The following is an 18095-nucleotide window of genomic DNA, read 5'->3' as shown; positions in this document are numbered from 1 at the left end:
GATAATCACGGGGTCCATGAGGGGCCTGGTGCTCCTAAAATCCACCACCAGCTCCTTGGTTTTGCTGGTGTTCAGTTGTAGGTGGTTTGAATCGCACCACTTAACAAAGTCCTTGATTAGGTTCCTATACTCCTCCTCCTGCCCACTCCTGATGCAGCCCCCGATAGCAGTGTCATCAGCGAACTTTTGCACGTGGCAGGACTCCGAGTTGTATTGGAAGTCCGATGTATATAGGCTGAAAAGGACAGGAGAAAGTACAGTCCCCTGCGGCGCTCCTGTGTTGCTGACCACAATGTCAGACCTGCAGTTCCTGAGACGCACATACTGAGGTCTGTCTTTAAGATAGTCCACGATCCATGCCACCAGGTATGAATCTACTCCCATTTCTGTCAGCTTGTCCCTAAGGAGCAGAGGTTGGATGGTGTTGAAGGCACTAGAGAAGTCCACAAACATAATTCTTACTGCACTACTGCCTCTGTCCAAGTGGGAGAGGGATCGGTGTAGCATGTAGATGATGGCATCCTCCGCTCCCACCTTCTCCTGGTATGCGAACTACAGAGGGTCGAGGGCGTGGCAGACCTGTGGCCTCAGGTGGTGAAGCAGCAGCCTCTCCATGGTCTTCATCACATGCGACGTCAGAGCGACAGGCCGGAAGTCATTCAAGCTCACTAGGATGTGATACCTTTGGGACTGGGTTGATGCAAGATGTTTTCCAAAGCCTCGGGACTCTCCCCTGTTCCAGGCTCAGGTTGAAGATGCGCTGTAGAGGACTCCCCAGCTCCAATGCACAGGCCTTCAGCAGTCGTGGCGATACTCCATCTGGACCTGCTGCTTTGCTGGCACAAAGTCTCCTCAGCTCTCTGCTTACCTGGGCATTACAATAATTTAAATATTACATGTCAAGGAGAATGGCATCATGATTTTTAACAATTGTCTTCATATCAGAAAATCTAAATGATTTGACCTCCTTTCAGAAACTAGTATATATAAGTATATATATGTTATATATTAAATTACATATTTTACATATATATTATATAGTTTTATTTATACATGTTAAAACTAGAAGCAAGATCATAATAATATTAGTTCCTTTATTAATTGAATGGTATACAACATTCATAGATAAATGTACAATATATTTGTGTGACATATATATTTCATAAGATTGACATTTAAAATAAAATTGTCTCTGCTCCCAATGAAACCTTTTAAAACCATTATTTAATTACCTGTAAGCATTTCTTTTCTTTTGCTTGCCAATAAATGCATGAGAAAGAACTAGAGCAATGTAGTATCTAATTCTTAATGTTACTTCAAGTATTAATAGTATGCTGAAACCCTCAAACATTTGCTTTTAAACAATTGTAAGTCAGCCTGCAATTAAATACAAGTTGTCTCTGAAACAGGATTTAGATGAAGCAGCTCCTCTCAAAACAAAAGAAATTAAAATGAAATGTAATTCACCATGCTTTAATTATATAAGTTCTTCTAAAACACAGTGCTGAAAACTCTTGAGTGTGTATGTGTATGTGTGTGTGTGGGGGTGCTATAATTTATAATCTGTATCACCTTGAACAATATAAAAATTCTCTATAAAGGCCACTGTACATATTTCAGATTATTGGGCAGAGTCTGTATTTGTTAAGAAAGCAGAACTTTCAGAGATGATCCCTCTTCATTTTATCCATAACCATTCCGTGGACAGTTAGCTTCTATTTTAGTTTTGCTGAAACAAACTACATCACTTTTGGACTATTCCACTTTAGTAATTTAATGATTGAGTAGGAAATTTTTTCAAATGACTTTCATGTGACACTTTTAGAGTCAGTTGCCAAAAGATTGTTGGAAAGCACTGTTACCCTATGTCAATATTTTTTTGCACAGTTACTGATGACTGGAGTTTTCCCATGCAACTGGGGCTTAAGGGGGGAGGAATGTGGTATAGCAGGTCCACAGCTCAGATGAAAAAGCCCAGTTTTTAAATAGATAATCGCCACACTCATGGCTTAAGGAGGGTGCGTGGTAGTGTGACTGGAGCGGTTCCTGGACCCTGTGTGAGGCGGGCGTTTCCTCGCTTATGTACACAGGTGAGGAATCATCCATATCCGTAATTGATGCTGGGAGCTGCTAATCGCCACACCTGAGCCACGTCCCCATTATACTGTATATAGTAGGAGCACAAGTGCAGAGTGGGAAGAGAAAAAAAGATTGGAAAGAATGGAGGTGGGAGGAGGAAGACTAGCAAGACTGAATAAGTAAAGAGCCAGTGCAAGATTGAGAGAGCAAGTGATCGAGAGCCGACTTGCTGGTGTTTTGCAGGCAGCTGGAAGGAGAGCCCCTTGGAAAGGGTGTTTGGCCGACCCTCAGTGGCACTGTAGGAAGTGGTTGCTCCAGTTGAGTGATCAAGGAGCTGGAGTGACCTGGAAGATGGTTGGCTCGCTGCATAAGGCCACGTTAGACAGCGGGAGACAGGAAAGCTTAGGAGAGTGAACCCCAGCGTGAGCACCCTGGCCGTTGGGGAACCTAAGTCTTGGTTTGATGGAGCCAGGGAATGAAAGGCAGCCAGACGTAAAGGACAGCTGCAGGTACGGCGACTCCCCTGGTGTAAAGCCTGGATGGGAGAAGCTGAGGAGTCGCCAGTAGAAAGAAGGCATTGTGTTTTGTTTTTAAAAGGACTGCTTCCAGCCATTGTTCTAACCTCAGTTTTTTAAAGGATCTATTTATTTATTTTAACCTCCACAATTTTCATATGTTTTTAACAGATTATTTATTTGAAGACTTTTGGATGCACTGCACTATTTATTTGAACACTGTTTGTTTTTGTTTTTAATAAAAGCACTTTGCATCTTTTTGCACCATCCCCTTGCTTCGTTGTGTCCTCACTGATCAGCTCATCCGGTGACATTACCGATGGTGTCAGGTTAAAGAGCTCCTAAAAAAGGAGATGGGAGCATGAGGTGGAGCAGAACCCACATTGTCAGAGTATCTGGAGTCCTGTTCTAAAGATATCAGATTTAGAACCAAAAGTTCTATAAAGTAATGGGTCAATTTCAAACATGCTTTTTTTGGTCTTATATGTTACCAATTATTTAAGTTTTAGTTTGGCTTTTATTACACCTACTTAATTAAACATTTTCACCCTGATGTTCAAATATATATGATATATATATCTTTATATATAATCTTCATTTGGATCTTGATCTTTGTTTGTCCGTGAATTCCACGCATGCGTAGACCACCTTCCAGTTTAGTACGTTGTTGTTACTCACGGATGTCAACAATGTGCCGGAATAACGAAAGGGGTGGTGGACAGTGTTACGCTGGTTAGCTCCTGAGGCCTGGTTAGAGAATGAGATTGCCGAAGATAAAAGGTACGTGCCTACGTAACATATGAATGAAAGAAAGATAGTGGGTAAAATGAATGACAACGTAACAGCACGTTCCGGAAATTATTATTGTTACGTTGTAGCCGGCGAGTGCTGCGCGTCTCACAGTTGTACCCTGGCTTGCTCACATGTAAATGAAGTGATCCCTATTTATGCTTTAAAGATCCTGGATACCTATGTGTCCCCCTTTTATAACCATTGCTCCGTGTATATTGCCTTACTCTTTGGATTGCCACAAAGCAACCTGCGAAATTGGAGAAAGGTTGAGAAGAGATCGTGAGAGGAAACGACAGCGTCGTGAAAACGAGACGGACTGTGAACGGAGAGAAGCAGAAATGCTCCTCCACCACCACATAATTACTATTCAGACAGTGATTCCGATTAGGCCGTTCCTATTGAATCAATGTCCAAGGGTTTTGTTTTGTAATTTTGTTTCCCTTATAAAAAATCATAATGCTGTGTGACGAAGGGCCCAGTTCACGACTGGCAGCCGCGTTTAAACAGGGAGCCATTCACAGACAACTTTAACATGCACAACGTAGTTGGGCGCACATGGCTAGTATATATATTGTAGCAGATAAGCGTGTTGTCCACCTCTTGAACCCTCAGGTACCACTCTGATGACCAGGTGAAAGTATAATAATATTTTATTATAATACTACACTGTGCACAAAGCACCCTCCACTCCACACTCATTAAACACAATACTCTCTCTATAAACAATACTCCTCCTCTCCCAGACACGTCGCCACCCTACCTCCCAGCTCAGTTCAGTGTCTGGTCTTACCCAGAGTCCTTTTATAGCCCCTGACCCAGAAGTGGCTCCAAGCCAAACCCACAAGTCCGTTTTCCTTCCGGGTCAGGGCAAAGTCCTTTTCTTCATCCCGGGAGCACATCGCTTCTTCCAGTCACGTGACTGGGATGCACTCCCGGGTTATAGGGCATGCCAGAGCCCACTAGCCCCCCTACAGCGACTCCTGGCGGCCCCCAAGGTATCCAGCAGGGCTGTGTCAAAACACCACAAAGTCCATGAGGCCCTGCTGGAACTCGGGGCGCAAATATGCTGTCCGGAGGGCTCCTCCTAGCGGCCTGGGGGTGACGACCGGAGTCCATAGCCGGTCGTCTGTCACAATATATATATATAGTGAAGCATGAGTCACTGTCTTTCACCTCAAAACACGAGGCTGAGTCTCAGTACTTTAGCAAAACCAGCTTTATTCAGCTTGAAACAGGAACAGCAGGGTTATTTATTGTAGCAGGATCTACCACTCTCCTATAAACAGTCACAGCAGTTAGCCATGGTCATGGCTGGGTTAAGTAATACTGTTTCCCGAATTTATAATGTTCCTTGCATCACCCATCGTCGACAGCTGCTTATAGCGTGACAGCGATCGGCTTTGTTTTGGCGGCAAGCCACTGCAGCGCTGTGAGCCTGTGGTTGCCCTGGCAACAGATAAAGTCTTCCACAAGTGATTGCACTTCGGGACACTCTTCAGAGTCCCAAAAGAGTATAGAAACCTCACAATATATATACAGTATATACATTGCACTGTATGTATACTATTTTCATATATTTGTATCACTGTCACTATTTTCAGGAGACATGCAAGTAACTAAGACATTCATTGTACTATGTACAAATAACCATAGACCTGAACATAAATAAACTTAAGCATTAAAATGCCTCTAAAGAATTAGAATGTGGCTACTCTATGTACTTTATTGTCAAAGGCCAGTAAAGAATAATTTAATTTAACAATATTTATTTATATTCCTAGTTTTAATATTTTCCAATCATAATATTTTAATAAGCTGCCCCATCTGATGCAGCTGGGATGGACTCCAAGCTTTGTAACCCTGTATCAGATTAAGCATAATGGGTGGGTATTTTGAAAAGCTGCTGTGGTCAAAACATCGGTCACCTTGGCCTGGCTAAGCTAAACAATGCACAATGCACCATATGCTACTCTATAGTTAATGTTAATATGGTCCTGCAATTCTCATTCTTATAGAAGGCAGAAGCTGCTACAAACTTTCCTAAAACAAAGGTTTAACCAGAAATTATCGGATATTTCAATCATCTGAATCTCCAAATTCACACAATAAGTACAATCATTAAAATGCACACCCATCAACCATAAATTGGTCAACTATAATACTCAAAAAAAGGTTCATTTTCATAATATTTTAATAACGTGCTTCATCTGATGCCACTGGAGAGGGTTCTCTTCTTTCCTTCGCAGGTTAAAGGACTGCTCTTTTGCTATGAAAGTGCAAGTTCTGTTGATTTGCTGCATTCTTTCTTCCATCGTAAATCTATGTGAATTTCCCATTGGGATTAATAAAGTATCTATCTATCTATCTATCTATCTATCTATCTATCTATCTATCTATCTATCTATCTATCTATCTATCTATCTATCTATCTATCTATCTATCTATCTATCTATCTATCTATCTATACATTTTCCAAGCCCTTCACATTCTTTCTTAAATTTGAAAGAAATTGTTATATTACATGCGGTGGGTTGGCACCCTGCCCAGGATTGTTTCCTGCCTTGTGCCCTGTGTTGGCTGGGATTGGCTCCAGCAGACCCCCGTGACCCTGTGTTCGGATTCAGCGGGTTGGAAAATGGATGGATGGATGGATGTTATATTACAAATATTCAAAAGAAGTCCAATTTCAAGTCCTTTAAGCTCCTAAAGCTTAAAATAGTACCACTGTATTTAACACAACCATTTAAATTTGACAATATTAAGTTTGAATTTAATAACATAACAAAACATAAAATCTTCAAATTTGCTCAACCCATTTTAGAGTTGCGTTGGGTCAGCAGCACAGGGCATAGAGCAGGAAATACAGGAGCTTAGCCCAACACAGGGATCACCTACATGCACACACACACACAGTTGTAATCTCAAAAATAACCTAACCTGCATGTCTTTGTGGATGTGGAAGGAAAAACTCAGTATCCCAAAATTAACCCACTCTGATGCAAACAGAAGATACAAAAATCCACACAGGCCACCATGTCCAGGCAATGAAAATGAACCCAGGATTCTGGATCCATATGGCAGCAGTGCTAATCAATGAACTGCCGTGCTATTCACCTTGCCTTTACTGTGCTGTTATTGTTGGTTACAATCAGAATGCTTCACTCTTGTATGAAAAAGACTTTGTCCTTCAAGCATGTACAAGATGATTTGTGATGTGAAAACACTTTCATTTTCATTGTCCTACTAGGTTTTTTAAAGTTTAATTTATATGCTTTCTTGTTTTGCTATGGAAGCCACAATGGAGGCTACAGTGCCTTGCCAAGGTTAAATAATGATTTCTACGCACTCAAAAGTATCTGTTAGAGAAAGACAAATAATGCCTGGAATTATGTAAGTTCCTATCAAATTTAAACTTACAGGGGACAGACAAAGTGAACTCTACATTTCCACCGATTACATGTTAAATATGTAAAACTTGCAAATCGCAGAAGTAGATATTGACAAACCATATCATTATCCAAGCACTCAAGGTAAATGCACTTTAGGCTTACATATTGAGTGTAAAAAAATATATGATAAATGCTGTGCCAGGCTTACAACTAGGAAATTGTAACAGCAATACCGCACTTCCCAATAAATAATAGTTCTATTCCAAACAATATGCTAGATAGATATTAAGCCAGGTCAATATATATATTTTTTTATTTCTCAGGAATATGATGTGGTTGAATCTTGGATATGTAAAATAAATTCTTTCAGCAGGACCTTTGTCCTCTCCATGCAAACATGTTATGAGAACAATAGGATTCCAGTTCACCACCGTACTTCTTATTGAATGCCATTGTTATCTGCAAATGAAGAAACCTCCACATTAAAAAAAAAAGATGTTTTTAATCTTCACTACCAGTTAACAAGCCTTTTAGGAATTTCAGTGCAGTGTGGTAGGACATCCAATCTTTTTTATTTGAGATTTCTATAACATATATTCTTGAACTTCTGTACTAATGACATTTTAATAGTATTCATTACCCTTATTAGAGACTTTTCTGGTTTCTGCAACCATTGATTGAGTAAAAAAATATCCCCAAAGTAAAGAGTTATGTCTAATTGTGTTGTTTATTGTTTAATTATTGGTTAATGAATTCATATCTAACATTTGTTGTTATTTATGTTTAATTGGCAATGTGGTTTGTATGTTAATTGGCTGCAGTCTCATGGGTGTTGTTAATTTAATTAATAATGGGAAGCAGGTGGGGCTCAGCAGAGCATAAAAGCTGAGGAGAGGTAGCAGCTTAGGTGATTATTACAAGCAAAAGGCCAAGGTCAGAGTATGACATGCTTGTTTGGGTATGTGCGTTCTGTATTGGTTACGGGTGAAAGGTCATATATGATATGCAGTCTCATTGCAAATACACTTCAGGACTTTAAAACATTAAACAATATTTTTTTTAAAATCTGCTAGTGAAAACACAGAACCACTGAAAGATGTAGCCTACGAAACAACCTTTGATGTGATGATAATCTATTTCGGAGCATGGCTGCCGACCTTCCTACACACACACAGCCATACACAAATGTACAGTTGTATTGACTGCACAAGAAGGAGAAATGAGAAAACAGTCTCAAGATTTTTCCAGGAAAACAATAAGTTGAGCTAGCTAAACTAAAACACTAAAGTAAATTAGAATTAGAATTTAGAAGCAAATATGTTGATCTAGGAACTGGCATGCTGACAGTTTTGAAAGTATCCCTAAACTTGGAGTGCATGATACTGACCTTTATACTTTGGAACAGGTGATGCTATGTGTTATGGTGTATAAAATTCGTACATTTTTGGTTTAATTTTCCATTATATTTTGTTCAAGACAAGACAATAGATGAACTACATTTAGGACAAATCAAGGCATGTCCTTTTCCCTTACACCTCACTTTTATAACCATTGTTCATAGCATAGTGCTAAAATGGTTTTACAGCCTGGGAAAGGATGCCAAAGAGCCAATACCTTAGGCTGTTGATTAATTTATGGATGGACATCTGGGACAACAATTTGGTTTACAGTCTGGGAAAGACGGACATGGCGATGTTTCAGGCAACATCAAAAAACTTTATTATTTCGGAAAAGATTGATGAATTTTGCTCAAACTTTTTAATCTATCATATTGAGTGCCAGCCAATCCGGTGCATGTGTTGTGAAACCACAGCATGACATTTCATAATAAATATGCCTCATTTGAAAGCAGTGTCGGAAGAAGAGAAACTGTGACGAAGGAAGAGCGACATCAGAGAAGACAACAAAGACACGTATGACCAGTTTTCATCAGATTGGCAGTTAACAGCATTTTCATGAACGTCGATTGCTAAATCAAACACTGCCCTGGGACATTGATCCTTGTCATCTGTAACTTTTTCGTAAGCTTTTCCTAAAGACTATTTATATATTCAGACTTTCCTATCAGTACCTATTTTCTATTATTCTTTGTTCCAGTGGTATTATTATTATTCTTGTAATAAATACCATGCTGCTTTTAACTTTCTATGCTTTGTCTTAATGTCTAGAGTGATTGAAGTAATAAGTTGGATTTCTTTGAGCACCTAGTTTGGGCATGGAGTTTTGCCATTACCTCTGTGCTGCGAGGTTTATTTTGGCTGAGAGTGAGAGCTCAACTCAATAGTAGGAACAGTATGTAAAGAAGGTATTCTTGGCTGATAAATGGCCTATAGTCAAGAGTGCAGAGTCTTTGTATGTTTAAATGTATTCTTGTAGACCAAAAGTAATATTTAGGTCTGAGATATCATTAAAACATCGTATGTTGTTTGTGCCGATAATAAGTAAGTCTCTTGAAGTGCAGAGTGACAGGCCCTTATTCCTAAAGCACTTGCGTGGTTTAGAGTGCTAGAGGTTAATCAGCGTGTGTGTGTCATTCATGGGGCACTGTTGTGCTTAGGGTCTGTGTGTATGCGTATATCTATGTAATGTGTGTGCTCATCTTAAAGTGCAACAGTAGACCAACCCGACAACGAACTTAACGAGAACACTTACCCTTGAGGGAAAACAGGTAAAGGGTAAGTGGAGGGAAATACTACAATAATACACTATGTCCTGCATAATGACTGGTTTATCCTACCCTGCAACACCATAGAAGTAATAGACATAAAGCATCTTAAAATGGTGCAATGGGAGAAAGCAGTTCATTTTTAACATAAGTAACAAATATACTAAAATAAATATCACCATTGAATTTGTTGGTTTTCCAAATCATGTTAAAAAATTTTTTAGAGACCAAAGAATGTCAGTGAAAAGAGAAAAACGAATAAGATGATGACAATAATATATTTGTCTGATTTGGAGACTCCAGTCAAAGCTACCTGAATGTCTTTGTGAGATGGGGAAAAATCTGACTACCTAGAGTAGTACCTACATGGGTGTGGAGTAAACAAGCAAAATCCATAAACAGGGTATATATGTTTTTCACTTTCCTGGTTAGTGCTAACATTCTGAAGATGGTGACAGTGTTTTTGTTTTGTTTTTGGCAATTTAATGTCGGCACAAATTACTTCACAACAACATCTATGACCTGCTGCATAAAAAAAAAGAAAAAAAAAGTTCTCTTTTTCTCTTTCTAGCCTGACTGTGCCATACACAACGGCATCTCACAAACATGGTCTTGCGGATACACTGTGAGCTGCTATTACTTTTTTTTTTATCCAATTTCATGATCATTAACCGGCGGCACGGTGGCGCAGTGGGTAGTGCTGCTGCCTTGCAATTGGGAGACCTGGGGACCTGGGTTTGCTTCCCGGGTTCTCCCTGCGTGGAGTTTGCATGTTCTCCCCGTGTCTGTGTGGGTTTCCTCCCATAGTCCAAACACATGCAGGTTAGGTGGATTGGCGATTCTAAATTGGCCCTGGTGTGTGGGTGTGTTTGTGTGTGTCCTGCAGTGGGTTGGCACCCTGCCCGGGATTGGTTCCTGCCTTGTGCCCTGTGTTGGCTGGGATTGGCTCCAGCAGACCCCCCGTGACCCTGTGTTCAGATTCAGCGGGGGTTGGAAAATGGATGGATGGATGATCATTAACCTCTTCTGTTTTTGACCTTTTTTTACATCAAGTTATTTTATTGTGTATTATATTGTTATATTCTAATTCAGTGCTTCCCAAACTTAGTCCTGGGCACCCACTGTGGCTGCAGGTTTTTGTTCCAGCCAACCTCTGTTTTTTAATTGAACTAACCAAATTAGGTGAACTGTTATTTCCCAGTTTATATGTTTTGCAGTCAATGGAGAAATAACTAAACTAAGTTTGGTAAATTTTTATTAAAATGTACTAAGCACTCATAACAATGTTCAGTTTGATTTTCATTCTGCTTTTCCAGGTGTTCTGATTGTTTAATTTCTTATATACTAATTAGTGGGTCTGACGCTAAAGTTATTGCAGCCTTTCATCATTCAGTGTTTTTTACTTGGCTGTCAGTTCTGTTGGTTTTAATTATCATTATTAGGATACAATGAAGGGTGTAAACTGCACAAAAATCACAAAACAATAGGATAACAATAAAAGAAAGGTAAGTATTTAAAGCAAAAGTAGAAATATTTCTAAATGTCTTATAAATGTTAAAATCATACCGCTATGCTTTTCTAAAGGCAGAATAAGAGAAGAGGAAAAAAGACCATGTAAATAAATGAGATCAATTATTATCACTAATTGTGAATTTGGCTGGAATTAAAACCTGCAGCCACAGTGGGTCTTCAGGACCAAGTGTGGGAACTACTGTTTTAATCTATACAATGCGTTCTTGACTGTATAGGGTGGTCCAGATCTAATTATGCAGTTTTCATTACGCTATAACTTATTAAGTTTATTACATAGAGAATTCACAGCACCTGCCCTGCACATAGAGATTTCACTTAAAATTCTTTTTGTTGCTGATAGATGGCAGCACCTGCCCTGCATTCCAAAATGGCAGGGAGACGGTTGTCAGTCGAACAGTTGCATAATTAGATCTGGACCACCCTGTAGGAATGGAAACCTAACATGAATGCTTATTTTCCTTTTACTTACATGCACTTCAGAAATAAGATTTGCAAAACAATAACTGTTAAAAATAGAACAATAAAACTCAAATTTGATATATTTGTGATGTTGGGATAGGGGCCTATCTGCAACAAACTACAAGACAGAATTTTTCATTATTAATAGTGTATTGTTATTATGAACATATCACATTTCTGTCTGAAAGAAACATAATCCTCTCATCTACAAGAAGATATTTTTTCAAATCCCAGGGTTTTTTTGTTTACAACTTTAGGGACTATAGAATTTCAATAAGGCCTAATAGTCAATGAAATTAATGAAATCTCTTCTGTTAATTCTTGAAATTGCAGTTTTCTAAAATTCTTGACTTGTTGCAAATTATTTTTTAGAAGGACATTTGCATTTTTCCCCAGGGCAGTGGACAAGTCCTATGGACTTGCTCGGGAAAATGAACACTCCCGCACTCCATAAGTTCCTTCACTGACTTGTGGACAATCTTTGGTCAGATAAAGGCTTTGCGAGCAAACCCTGAGGAAAAAATCAGGAGCCAAGTCCCTAAGGCAGTCATATTTTGTTTTCAATGGTGGCTGGCAACTCCTGCGACACAGCTGATGCCAAACTGTAGCAGTCTTTGCTGCTCCTTTGGACCCATCATATGTGTGGAGAGGGGGAACCTGCTGCATGGGCAATAGCTTGTTCTCCATATCCTTCTGACCTGGCCTGTGCTCCAATTGCGTTTTGATTTCACTTGAGAGGACACTCCAGCTTCTCACATCGGCGATGGAACAACAAAGTGTGGCACCAAGGGGGCTGCTTATGTCGGTGGAAGGGATTCTAGGATCCCACTGGACAGCTATCACCAACCTTAAACTGGGCAGCTCCCAGCCAAAAAAGTGTTGTTCATCCACAGCCTTTCTTCCTCATTGGGTGCATGGGGAATAGGATTCATCTGAATGGCAGACTGTAAACCTTGCACAAGGCGAAAAGCAAAGACAATGAAAGAGAACACCTCTTAAACTGAGTACCCGGAATAAGAGCCATTTCTTGCTATATGTGGATTATGCAGATGCATAGGGCTCCTGAAGATTCAAGTTCAGCCTCAATATATTTGGGGCATATTAAAATTACTTGTCTGTTTGTAGCTAGCTAAGTCCCATCATTTAATTGCTTATATGCTTAAAAATTAAATTGCAATGATTGGGAAGCTTTGGCTTGTGGTTGTTGGGTAATCAATTCAAAATCAATGATTATCACAAGACAGTCAGGTCACACAATGAGCGACATCTGCTGACAGGTATGATGGCATGACTCGCTGACAGCCATACATCATGTGAGGAGGAAAATAACAGTAGCTAAAGCCACATTGATATCTAAGATGGCATCAAAAAGGATTTATCTCTCTGGTGCTGAAAAACATAAAAAGAAGAAACTTGAAGAAAAATGTGCACAGAATAAAGATAAAGCATTTCTTAATGATGTTGCAATGGATCAGTGGTGGGAAGTAACAAACTAAAATGACTGTTACTGTTCTTAAGTACAATTTTCATGTAGGCTCTCTGTAGCTTTACTTTAGTATTTTATTTGTTTGAGACTTTTTACTTTAACTCAATATATTTCAAAGGAAGAAAAAGTCTGTACTCCCTACAATAAAAAATATTTATAACTTACTATCCTGCCAACAAGTTTCTGTGTCTGAAAAACACGGGAAACCTGGTCAGATAATTTTATTAAATTCTTCACATATATTTGCGAAATTGACAGACTTTCTCATTATTTATTTCCACATTTTACATTTTTGATTTCTTAGTATACACAACATTAAGCACGCGGGAGAGAAGCAAAAGGAACAGCACAGGCAGCAACTGTAGTTATTTAAAATGTGAAAATATGGTCAAGCCAATGTCAAGCAACACTGGACTTATTAAAGAGATTCAAGCTACAAGTAGGTCAGAAAATATGCCCAATAGAAGTTGTTGGTGCAAAAATTAGCTTTGGTGAATGTGTTGTCTTTTGTGCCAGCCATAAAAACACAAGATGATAGTGTTCAAGTATCACCCTCCGATCTTAGAAAACACATAGAGTTAAGCGTCTTCACATGAACTTTTGCTTGGCTTGCCATTTGGATATATTGATTATTAAATTGATAACTAAATATCAGTTAAAATAAACTATGAATATTAGAGAAATGTGATTTTTCGATGACATTATTGGGATAAACTACTGAGTTAATCTAAATATGGTGGGCATGTGAGCGTGCAAAACAGATTTTTATTTACATTGAGATATAAATATTGTGACACTAGAGGGCGCTGTCGCACCTCAAACCCACCAGACAAATGTCCAAGACACCAAGTAAAAGCACTAGAAATATTTTAATTTCTTCTTTCTTTGATATTTTGCCACAGTGCATCATAATCACCCCAATTAACAATAAATCAATAATCACTAATAATCACAACACTTCAATTCTCCTCCCAGCAGCTCCGTCACACTCCCTCCCAACTCCAGCTCCCATAGTCCTTTATATAGTCCTTGACCTGGAAATGCTCCTGTCCTTCTGTCCATGTGTGATTTAATAGCACTTCCAGGTCAGATGAAGACTTGTATTTTTCTTCAACCCGGAAGTACTTCTATTCCTCCATCCCCGTGACTTCGGAGTACTTCCGGGCTATACGGGAAACAAAAATCCCCTCGTCTCCCTGCAGCATCACATGGTGGCCCCAAGGGTACCCAGTAGTGTTGTGAAGCCAAACTCCATCTTCCATGATGCCCTGCGGGAATCTGGGGCACCTCTAGGCAGCAGGGAAGACGCCATCTAGCGTCCAGGATGTGTCGGCCAGGATGAGCTGCCGGCCGTCTATCACAATATATATATATAAATACACACACACACACACGCATACATGTATAGGTTAATGTTGATAATGATATCAGATGGCAGAGATATGGGGAGATAATTAACTGGAATGGAAGCCAGAGAAATAAGATAAATTCACGACCAATTAATTTTAATATCAAAATTAATTTTAATATTAATTCAAAATTAGTTGTCAGATTTATATTATTTATATTTATACTTTCACTGTTAACAGAGTATTTTTATAGATAAGTACTTATACTTTTATTTAAGTAATGCATTTCTATACTTCTGCTACCTCTGCAATGGGTAAATCGTTTAACTGTAAGCTGTGGAGTGCCTTGATACTCCCCTCTCTGTCTATCTTTCTCTATCTCTCTTTCTGATTGCTGTGATCATAATGATTCACTCCCTCTATATCACTCTATATCATTAATTTACACTTGTTTTTATTACTTTAAAGAGATAAAAGCAGAAGTCTGAAAGTGACAACTTTGAAATTGGATGCATGCTTTAAAAGGACATTGTATATTTCAATGTTTATTTGTTTAAAAAATGGAACTCTGTATTAGTATGACATAATTGAAAATTTGAGGAAAGTGCTGCATCTGTTGAATTTATGGATATAGATGAGCCTCATTGTTTACCTTTTATTGTCATTTTCTGTAGGTTTAAATTGCTTGGGCCAACTTGAGATCATTAATTTGAATTTTAGTATTACAAATCTAGACTGTTTCCTTATTAAATTGTTACAGATTGATGCATCGCCATGGATCATCTTACAGGGATTTAACTACCCCAAACATATTTTTACAAAATAGTGGCTCTGAAACAGAATCTTGCATAGGGCCCCTAAAAAGCTAGAAACAACCCTGCCTGGAATATTCGTACAATGATGACTGGACTTACTAATAACCTCCATGATGTTAGTGATGCAAGGAAGACAGCTATGATCAATGACAACCTCAAAAGGCTTGACATCGACATAACCAGCCTTCAGATTACACCCTCCTTTGGCATGGGAAGAGCTTTGAAGAGCACAGAGAGCGTGGAGCGTTCTTCTAAGTGAAGAACATCTTGCTGAAGAAGTTTGAACAGGGCAGCAATGGCACAGAGTGACTCCTCACTCTCCACCTCAACACCACTGAAAGCCCCAATACCCTGGTCAGCGTCTATGGACCCATATGAATGCCACTACTGAGGCAAAGGACAAATTCTACAAGAACATGTGCATAACTAACTCCTTATTCCAAAAGATGCCTCAACAGAAGGTATCCTGGAGACACCCTTGTTCAGAGCATTGGCATCAGCTGGACCTGATCCTAGTTAGGCGCTCCTTGGTTAGGAGTGTACTGCTAACACACTCCTACCATAGCACCAACTGAGACATAAACCACTCCATGGTCTGCTGCAAGATCAGGATGCAGTCTAAGAAATTTCATCTAGCCAAGCTAGGAGGGAACCCCTGCATCAATGCCAGCATGATGTCCCTCTCAGACCTAACTGATCAATTCACTAAATCCCTTGAAAAGGAACTGAGTGCATCACAGCCAAGCATCTCAGCCACAGAGAAATTGAAAACCATAAGGGAGAACATTTACAGTATAGCCATGGCCAACTTTGTGAGGAAGATCTCAAAGATGACCGACTGGCTTGAAGCCAAGCCCAGCAAGATGACTCCCGTCATTGAAGCCAAGTGTGCTGCCCTGGCTGAGTACAAGCACTCCCCGACAGAAAGAAGCCGACAAATACTTAGGGCTGACAGAAACAAAGTCCAACTTTGTAAAGCCAAGATCTCGTCGAATGACGGTGTCGACAGCATACCGGGTCTTCCCAAATTCCAGGGCAATTTTCCTGATGGTCACACAACCATCTTCTTCCGGGAACTCCTTCACACGATCAGCATTTCTGCCATCAGTCAAACTTTGCGGTTTCGGTTCACATTCTTCATCATCAAAGTTGAAGTGGCCTGTGCTGAAGCGCTGGAACCACTTAAAAACCATCGTCTTCTTTGGAGCATTCTTCTTGAAGATGCGAGAAAGTTTTTGGCAGCACTCTTTAGCTGTTAAACCATCAGAAAAGTCATAAAAAATCATCACTCGATAGTCACACTTGTACGGAGTCGGGAGCTTCACTGCTAGCGCCGGCTGCGCACTCTCAGTTCGTTTGCTTCTCCTGTTCATTCTGAAGGAAGAGAGGGAGCAAAACATCTGAACAAAAACATGCAACTACTTGAATAATCCCTCTAGACAGCAGAACAGGTTTCGACAGGCTGACACTCGACAAACGATAAAATTCCGCGCGGAACCCAGACAACCCTCGTATCAATAAACAAACAAGGCACTTTCAGTGAGATAATACTCAAGTTTTAATTTAATCATTACTTAAGTTTATTTGCAACGAAACAAGGCATCAGATACCAAACGTCAAAGTGGAAGAAACATACAACCTGAACAATTCAAATCAATGTCCGTTAAGCCAAGAAAGAGACATCCACGTAAATTAAAAAGTCCATTCTTCTGAATCCTACTAAGCATTCTTGAAACATATCTGTCAGCCTTGGGGCATATTTTCATTTTGTAGGTGGAGCTGTACTTCCATCATCTGGTGGTAAGATGTTTCAAAACTGCACACATCCTCACTCTATCATACCAACACTGCATTTCACATCTCCCATATCAAAAGCCATATGACATCACCACCTGTCATAAGCTGTATAGTGTCTGCATCAAGACTTCTCTTATACTGTGACTTAATGGCTATTTTTAGTGAGTGACATCAGACAAAAAAATAGGCCAATGGGAAGTTCCCTTGGTCTTGCTACCTGTTAACCTAAAGTTATTTTTAGCTAATTATGAGATACAAGTTAAACAACAAAGTTCCAAAACTTTGATTTGACATCTTGTTACAACAGCATACACACTGGTTAGTTTACCTGAACTTATGCATAAACATTCTAATAAATAATAAAACTTGTTTTTAACATTTGTTTTATATCTGCATATTTTTTCCTAGAATTATTCATGTATATTTACATAAATGTGTCCCAGAATTCAATATTCTGTTAAAACACATTGTTATTCTGGTAAATTTGTTTAGCTGCTGGTTCAAAAGAACAGATCTAATTGACATATTTTCTGGTCTTCAAAAGTGGTCTGAAGCTTTAATCCTTTCACTGGCCCTTGCACCTTGTTTTCTGCAGCTAAATCCATCCCTTAGACACCATGATGTCATTACTCCTTACGATCTGTGCGCTAACTGCCTGCCTATCAGGGCTACTGGTCAAGTCCAAACATTTTTGGTAAAGTCCTGTTTAAATGCACACAGTTTATGCACTTTGAAAAGCTACTTCAAATGTAAATAAACCATAAATGGACACTTACAAATTAAATATTACAAGACATACTTAACAAATTGAAACAATAACCTCATTACACAGAACCTCACACTTATTAGAGGAACACAAGACTAATTTAGAACTATAATGATACATTTAGGTTTAACTGAAATGAAGAAAAAAAGAACTTAATATAGACAGTAAGAATGGAATTAAGCTCATCTGTTATAATTATGAACGAAAATAGGTACTAACAGTTTTTTAAAGTTTGTAAATCTACAAATGTTGGAGGTCTATAATGTATTTAAAATCACACCATGTATTTTTTTACTTGATGGTATTGGAATAATGGCAGGGAACATTTCTGTATACATTGTTAGATGGATGGAGGAATATACTCCATTGTTAAACATGTGGAAGAATAAGAAAGCAACTGCTTTGACAAATTCTAAGGATATTTGCTAGTAAAACAGATGTTCACAATGT

The sequence above is a fragment of the Erpetoichthys calabaricus genome, chromosome 4 (assembly GCF_900747795.2).
Source record: "Erpetoichthys calabaricus chromosome 4, fErpCal1.3, whole genome shotgun sequence".
NCBI classification, from domain to species: domain Eukaryota; kingdom Metazoa; phylum Chordata; class Cladistia; order Polypteriformes; family Polypteridae; genus Erpetoichthys; species Erpetoichthys calabaricus.
Note: the sequence above shows the minus strand (reverse complement) of the source record.